Source organism: Orycteropus afer, unplaced genomic scaffold (assembly GCF_000298275.1).
Source record: "Orycteropus afer afer isolate SDZICR_OR568_19922 unplaced genomic scaffold, OryAfe1.0 scaffold00520, whole genome shotgun sequence".
In the NCBI taxonomy this organism is placed as follows: domain Eukaryota; kingdom Metazoa; phylum Chordata; class Mammalia; order Tubulidentata; family Orycteropodidae; genus Orycteropus; species Orycteropus afer.
In genome coordinates this window covers 1,255,029-1,263,336 of record NW_006922107.1, presented here as the reverse complement: position 1 = coordinate 1,263,336, position 8,308 = coordinate 1,255,029, and positions in this window count along the sequence as shown.

Genomic DNA, 8,308 nt, shown 5'->3' with positions numbered 1-8,308 from the left:
GGGTTTGAACCGCCAGCCGTCTGGTTAGCAGGCAAATGTCTTAGCCACTATGCTTAGATTCATTCAAATAACCATGAGAAAATACATTGAATTATTTTCTTTGTAATATTTCAGTTTCTCAGAATCAAATCTTACCTGTGTACAATTTCAGTCTTCCTAGAAACATATATAAGCAGTCCTGGTGGTGTTGGTTAAGCATTCAACTAATAACCAAAAGTCCACTGTTGGAACCAACATGGTTCTCCACAGGAGAAAGATGTGGCAGTCAGCTTCCATAAAAATTACATTCTTGGGGACTCTATGTTGTTGTTGTTGTTATGGGGACTCTATAGAGCAATTCTATTCTGTCCTGTTGCTACAAGTAAGAATTGACATGGCTGCAATGGGTTTGGTTTTGGTTAGGAGGGACATATTGATTGCATAAAAAAAGATAACAAATAGAACATTTCTTCTCCTGTGAATAATTTTCTCTAAAGATAACACATTTGACCTATATAGCATAATTTTGTCAAAATATTTGCTTCTTGTGCTATTTAATATTTTTATGAAATTTTCTTTAAACATGATTTTAAAGTGTTTTCAACATTTTTGTCTAACTATCTCCATGCCTTTGGATGTCAGATTCTTCCTTGCAATGATGTACTAGTCTGGAAAAAAGTTGTAGAGTGCTTTGATTTATAGAAATGCACTTGACAATTAGATCCATTGAGTATAAACTTAGAAGTACTTTAGGACAAATAACATGGATACAATTTAGAAGCTGTGCAGTATTGGGTAAGTGTCTTAAACTCTCTGTGCCTTTTCTCTGTTGTAATATGAGTATAATAGTAGTCTAGATTTCATAGAGCTGTGGGTATTAAATGGTTTAGTCCATGCAAAGTTCTTGAAAAAGTCTGTAACATAACGTAGTCACTATATGTGGTAAGTAAGGGGCTCTGGTGGTAGTAGTGTGTAAGATATTTGAGTACTAACTAGAAGGTTAGAGGTTCAAACCCACCAGCCGCTCCATGAAAGGAAGACTGGGCAATCTACTTCTGTAAAGATTTGTTGTTGTTGTTGTTGTTGTTCTTATGTGCTGTCAAGTAGGACCTGACTCATAGCAACCCCTCAGAAACCCAAAGGGTCAGTGATTTTTTTTTTTTTTTAATACATGGTAGGTAAGGTTATGTGTCATCTTGGCTGGCCCTGGTTTTGAGTGTCTGGGCAGCTGGATGTAGTTATTCCCCATGATGAGACTGATAATCTACGCCAAGGTGTAAATCTACTTTGAGCAGCTGAGTACCTGCTTTCGGGATGTATCTGCTTCCAGTTTATAAGAAGACCCTTTGAGGAAGGCCTTGAGCTTTTTGGCATATCTGCATCATGCATTTGGCCAAGTCTTCATCTTCATGCCCTGCCATGTTGTCTGCCAATTTTGAGACTTGAACTAGTGGCCTACTGTGTTGGTTGATAATCTTTGCAGTATGCCATTTTATTTGTTGACCTTGGGTTTGTCAGCCTCAGCAGCCAGCAGCTGCTTAAGTTAAGAGACACCTACAGCCCCAGTGAGTCAGGAACAAGAGGCAGAACTGAAGCCCAAGGTCAAGGGGCCTTCATCCACCACCTAGAGCTGGCACTTTGAACTCAGACTTTTAGCCTCCTAAACTGTAAGAGAATAAATCTCTGTTTATCAATGTGATCCATTTGTGGTATTTTTCTGTTGGAGCAGCACTAGAGAACCAAAACACTGTATGTATTAATTACTATTGTTGTATTTTTGAAGGACATTATATATCCTTGGGGATAAGGGCAGAGCAACTTAGTAAAGAAGAGACAAATAAAAATCCAGTAAAAAATGCATATGAATAAATATCTAGGACTTTTGTTCATAAACTGCATATAAGTTACTCGATATTATTATATAAAGTAGTCAAAAACCTGAAGTACTGAAATTATGTGTGCAACTAAACTAAGTGTCAAGAGATAAAGAATGTAGCCCACTGTGTCACTGTGCCCAAAGCTATGTAGCTTTGGAAAAATCACATATCCTTACTTAGCATGCTTCTTCACCTATAAAATTAAAGGCAAGAGTCCCTAGATAGTGCAAATAATTAACTGAAAAGCTGGAGGCTTAAGGTCATTGAGAAGTGCCTTGGAAAAAAGCCTGGTGATCTACTGATAAATCATTCATTGAAAATCCCATGGAGTGTAGTTCTCCTCTGATACATTAGGGATCATCATGAGTCAGGATTGACTCTATGACAACCTTTTTCTCTTAAATGAAAGGCACATGGCAGCCTATAATTTGCCTTTAGAATTATCATAAATGCTCTACAATCATCTTAACTCTTAAGAAGTTGTTGACCAAATAGTAGATGAATGAAACTTTTTGATAGGAAAGGCTCTGGTAAAGTATTTAATTAACACCAAATGGATGTGTGTGTGTGTGTGTGTGTGTGTGTGTGTCGGGGCAGAGGATACAGTGGATCAACACTGAGGACACTTTCTATTAAAGTAATGCAATAACTTGCAAATGAAGGCTATCAAATAAGGGATCAAATAATCAAGAGGTGTGAAACTTCGATTCAGGTCAACACTCTCATTACTTTTAATGAAATCTTCACTTCAATCTTTCCTGTGCTGTTTTCCAAATTTGTAGATAAGCTTAGCACCTTTCTTATCATAGACATTCTGAAGGAAGCAAGCACAGCAAAAGAGCAGTTCATTGTTTTTACACTACATCCAATTTATGCAGAAAATTATTTGAAGACTATATCAATCTCCCTCACATATGAAAAATAGCTGTTTGGGTAACTAAAATAGTGAAAAAAATAGAATCATGTTATTAGGCAAACTGAGTTAACAAGGGTCTTGAAGATGCATTTTACTGGGGCAAACTCTCCATGTGTAGATGTTAAAAGATCTTGGTAGCAAATTAAAACAGTAAAAGAGATTTTAAAAGGAAGTGAAGCATCAACAGTAATGATATCTCCATTGATGGAAAGTCGGAGTATATTTTTCAAAAATTCCTATGCCCTCAATGAGTATAGTATTTTAGAACAGAACAAGAAATGCACACTCATTTAACTGATATGGTTTACAAGCCAATGAACTTGCTTTTGTATTCCTGATTCAAGGTCATTAGTTATAAACATAAAATCCTACACAGCAATCTCTCTAGACCAACAAGTGAGAATGAAGTTGATTTTTATAATATCTCTTTAATTATGACCCCATAATCAGGACCGCTAAATTGCACAATTCCAGAAGGGCACATTCATAGTGTATTGTGTTCTATATGAATTGAAACCCTTGCAGGGCCATACAACCTGAGCTGTGCAATGTGATGGCCCTTCCCATGAGTATTTAGGCATCTATTTAGCAGATGCTCGATGTAATGATAACAATGTCAAACATCTTGCTAATTATGTAATTTAGTATTACTATTTCTTCAGGATTAATCATCTTGCCAAGTCTCCCTAGAAGCCATTAAGAAAAAAACAGACAAGATATGATTCTATTAGTGAGCAATAATAATTTGAGAAATGTGTATTAAAAGTACCTTGAAAGAGTTAATATATAACAGCTATAATAACTTCTTACTCCCTTTTTACTGGTAGAATCAGTTTTACCAAGTTGTACAGTGGAAGAGATCCTGAAAGAATTTCAATTATACTTATTATCAAAACTTCACAAATGGGGAGTGAGGGCACTTAATCAGTAATTCTGGACCAAGCAACTGTATTCATTTATTACCACATTCCTGCCCGTTTTCACTCTATCATCAAACTGAGTCATGATGTGACAGATTGGTGAAGATAGACAAGGCCAGGTGAAAATGGACCTAGAGTGTATGTAACTGGGAACAAAATAAATTGCGTTTCTCACACCCACAGTGCTATAAATCATGATGGGAAGTCCTAAAGGGGTCTGCAAGTCAGTTTTTCCTTTATGTCTCTGGAAAGTTGGGAAGATGACGTATTTTCTCTCCAGTTCATTTACACTTTCCTATACTTTGGGAAAGTATACAAGTCCTTTCACAGGAGATATGAAGACATGACCTTGTACCCATTGTGTGGGTTTCACATTCCCAATATTCCATTAAGTCATTATAGGAGCAGCCTGGCCTCAGTTATGATCAATAATGAGTAAAGTTATCATCATCAATTACTACCACATTACGTAGTCCCCACTGCCTTTCCAGAGCTGAGTAGAAGTAGAGTTTGAGTTTGATCCCTCCACTTTGAGTTGGCTAGGATTCTCTGCTCACTGACACATATCCTGGACCCTTATTAAATAATAGTAACAGTGAAAACTCTTTCCCCTTGAATCCAGAAAGAAATAAATATGCATTTACATTGTTGATACAGGGCACCCCTGAGGCAACTTACAAGAATAGCAAAAGGACTCTAAAGTATCCAGCCTATGATCCCCTCTTCTGGAGTTTAGGACTTTGTATAATCCCTATTCCCTGAGTGTGGCTGAGATTTGTGACTTGCGACTTGCTTCTAACAAATAGAACATGACAAAAGTGATGTGTTGTTACTGATATGATTGTTTGTGTTAGCTGCCATTGAGTCAGCTCCCTACTCTTGGAGAGGTGCATTGGCTGAGAATCAAGCCTGAGTCTTCCACAATGAAAGTGAGACTTCTACCACTGAGTCACCACTTCTCCCTTCTGCTATGGTTAAGTTACATTACATGACTCTTTCCTAGCAGATTTTCAATCTGTCTCTTGCTGGCTTTGAAGAAACAAGTTGTCATGAAGTAAGTGCTCTTGTTGAAGAAGCCCATGTCTCAAGGAACTGTAGGTACCCTCTCAGTCTTGAGGGAAACCTCCAGCAAAAAAACAAAATCTTTAGTCCTGAAGTAGCAAGAATATAAATTTGGCCAACAACCTGAGGGAACTGGGAAACAGATCTGTCCCACATGAGACAGCATCCCCAGATGCCACTGGGCTCGCCACCTTGAGACACTATGAAACAGAGAAAGCAGCAAAAGTGAACCCAGTCTTCCAACCTACAGACACAGTGAGAAAATAAAAGTGTGTTATTTTAAGACTGTGATGATTTGATATACAGCAATAGATAGCTAATACACAAAAGCTTCTGAAAGATAATACACCAATGGTCTGTGATTAAGTTATGTGTTATTGTGGTCTCATCAGTAAGTCCTTCCAACTGAATAGTTTGAGATTGGTCTAACATGGGAGACTAGCTTGGCTAAGGCTTGCATTAGCAATTGGGTGGGCCTTCCATCAAAGATAAGAAGTTCCTTAGTAAACTAATCAGTGTTTTATGAAGGGTTGGAGGGTGCAGAAGTGTGCAGTACTTTGATTTGTCTGGTAGGTAATCTTTCTATTTTTTCCCTCCTTCCCATGGTGCCATCCCATGCACATATAGTTTTTAAATAATAATAATAATAAAATATTAAAAATATGATTCCAGCAACTCTGTATCAGCCCTCTGCTTTTGTCTCTATGATCCTTCTTCTGTCTTCACCCATCTCCAACCTTTTTCCTGAATTTCAAAGTTCTCCAAAACAGATAGATATTGAAATGGGTGTAGTCAGCATTTCAAATCACATGAAAGGGATAAAATGACTCATTTTTTTCTTGCTTCTGGTCATTTAACTGCTTCGATCTCTAACAATATTTTGCTATTTCATAACCAATATATCTGATCTATTTGAGGGGGTATTTAGTTTTCTAGATGTTACAGCAAGTTCCTGAAAAAGGGATGATGAGACTTCCATTGAGCACAAATCAGTGAGAAAAATTAAATATATGAAAGTGTTTGAAGACCCCTCAGGCTTACTGTTTCAACAATCTTATGACTAAAGGCAAGCATAAGAACACTGATCTGACAAGAGCCCCAGAAAAAGTGAACACTGAAGATTAAATCACATTGCTCATAGAAGAGTTAGCCAGCCTTTGAAACACAGGGAGAAAAGGCAAAGCTCGTTTAGTAACATTATATTACATAGCATAAGATTTATGTAAGTCTGTTCTTTTGAGGCCTTTGCAGTATATTGTGGGATTAATTAAAAAGGTTTCCCAAACATCTCTGAGATAGTACTGTGAAATAGTACCTCTGAGAATTAGACAATTCAAATACAGAGGAGGAACTTTGAAAAAAGAGACTAAATTAAATAAATTATTGAAAGTCTACATGGGATCTCAAAATCCCAATTCTGTCATTATTTCCAACCACCAAAAAGCAATTTCATTCCCTTACTGAAAGAAATAGATTAACAAAGACTTCCATTTTGAAATTTTATGAACCCAAAATGTGTCTTCTATAAACAGAGTTTCCATTGGAGAACAAAGATATTTTGTCAAACACATGAATAGGCACTACAAACATGATTATGTAGTATTCCAATTCTTATTTCTACTTCCCACAAAGGTGCAAACATACTCAGGGGATAGCTAAATACAAATTGATTTTTAAATGGGAAAAATACTTGGCTGGGTTTCCTAAACTGTATTCCTCAGACTCCAGTGTTTGTGAGATATTAAGGAGTATAATCTGAACAAAATAGCTCTGATGATAGTTTTTCCTTCAAAATTAGCTGTTTTAGTAAAACGATGTGGCCACATTGGAAAACAGTTCAGCAGTTGCTGAAAAAGTTAAACATTGAATTACCATATTATCCAGATCTTGTACTCAGAGGTAAGGGAATTAAAACATATTCACAAGTTGAATGCCCATTAACAAATGAATGGATAAGCAAAATGTAGTATACCCAGATGACGGAATATTATTGAGCACAAAGAAAGAAGGAAGGAAGAAGGGAATGGGTGGGTGCAAAGTGGAAATGACAAGAATGCTGTTGCAGTGTAGGGATTGCAGTAAATGTAAAAAGCCTGAAGTACTAATATTTGCTACGGTGGAGATGAATTGTGCTAAGTGAAAGAAGTCAGACACAAAAAGACAAATATTGTATGGCTCCATTTATATAAAATATACACTGCCCCATCCTGCACCATCCTTGCTATACTTGAGCCCATGGTAGCAGCCATTGTGACAATCCATCTAGTTGAGGGTCTTCCCTTTTTTCGCTGACCTTTCACTTTACCAAGAATGATATCCTTCTCCAGGGAATGATCCCTTCTGAAAACATGACCAAACTACATGAAATGAAGTCTGGCCATCCTGGCTTCCAAGGAACATTCCTGCTTCATCCAAAACAGACTTGTTTTTTTCTTCTGGAAGTCCATGGTATTTTCAGTATTCTTCGCAATCCCCACAATTCCAAGGCATCAACTCTTCTTTGGTCTTCCTTATTCATTGTCCAGATTTCACATGCATGTGAGGTGATGGAAAATACAGGTCAGGCACACCTGAATTTTCAAAGTGACATCTTTGCTCTTTAACATTTTGAGAAGGTCTTTTGCAGCAGATTTGCCCAGGGCAATATGATATCTGATTTCTTAATTGCTGCTTTCATTGGTGTTGATTGTGGATCAAAGTAAAATGAAATCTTTTGCAACTTCAATCTTTTCTCCATTTATTGTTATTCTGCTTATTGGTACAGTTGTGAGAATTTTTGTTTTCTTTATATTAAGATGTAACCAACACTGCAGACTACACTCTTTAATCTTCATCAATAAGGGTTTCAAGTCATCTTCATTTTCAGCAAGCAAGGTTGTGTCATCTGTGTATCACTGGTTGTTAATGAGTCTTCCTCCAATCCTGATGGCACATTTTTCTTCATGTCCAGCTTCTTGGATTATTGGCTTATCATACAAATTGAATAAGTATGGGGATAAGATACAACCCTGATGCATGTCCTTCCTGATTGCAAACCATGCAGTATCTCCTGGCTCTGTATGAATGACAGCCTCTTGATGTATGTACTGGTTTCTCATGACAATGAAGTGTTCCACAATTGACATTTCTTGCAATGTTATCCATAATTTGTTGTGATCCACACAGCTGAATCCCTTTGCATAGTTAATACAACAACATAGGAGTGCCAGTAAGATGGCAGAATAAACAGACAAACTACATAGACCCTCCCAAACAAAGAAAAGGGGAACCAATTAACACAGATACAGAAGATAATCCTGGAGCCCTGAGCTTTGAAAGGAAGGATGTAAAAGTGCACTAAACACCAACTAGTAGAAGAACCTACATGAAAACACCAAAAAAGGAGACATAAGGTGCTGTGGTCTGGCAGCAATCCTGATGGCATGGACAGCTTGGACATTGTCAAGTGGTATTAGAACCTAAGAATTAACCTAAATAAAGGCCCTGCTAGCCAGGGGCTGCATGGAGGACTGCACTGGTAGCTGGTGAATAAAAAGGGAAGCAGCGAAGAGAGA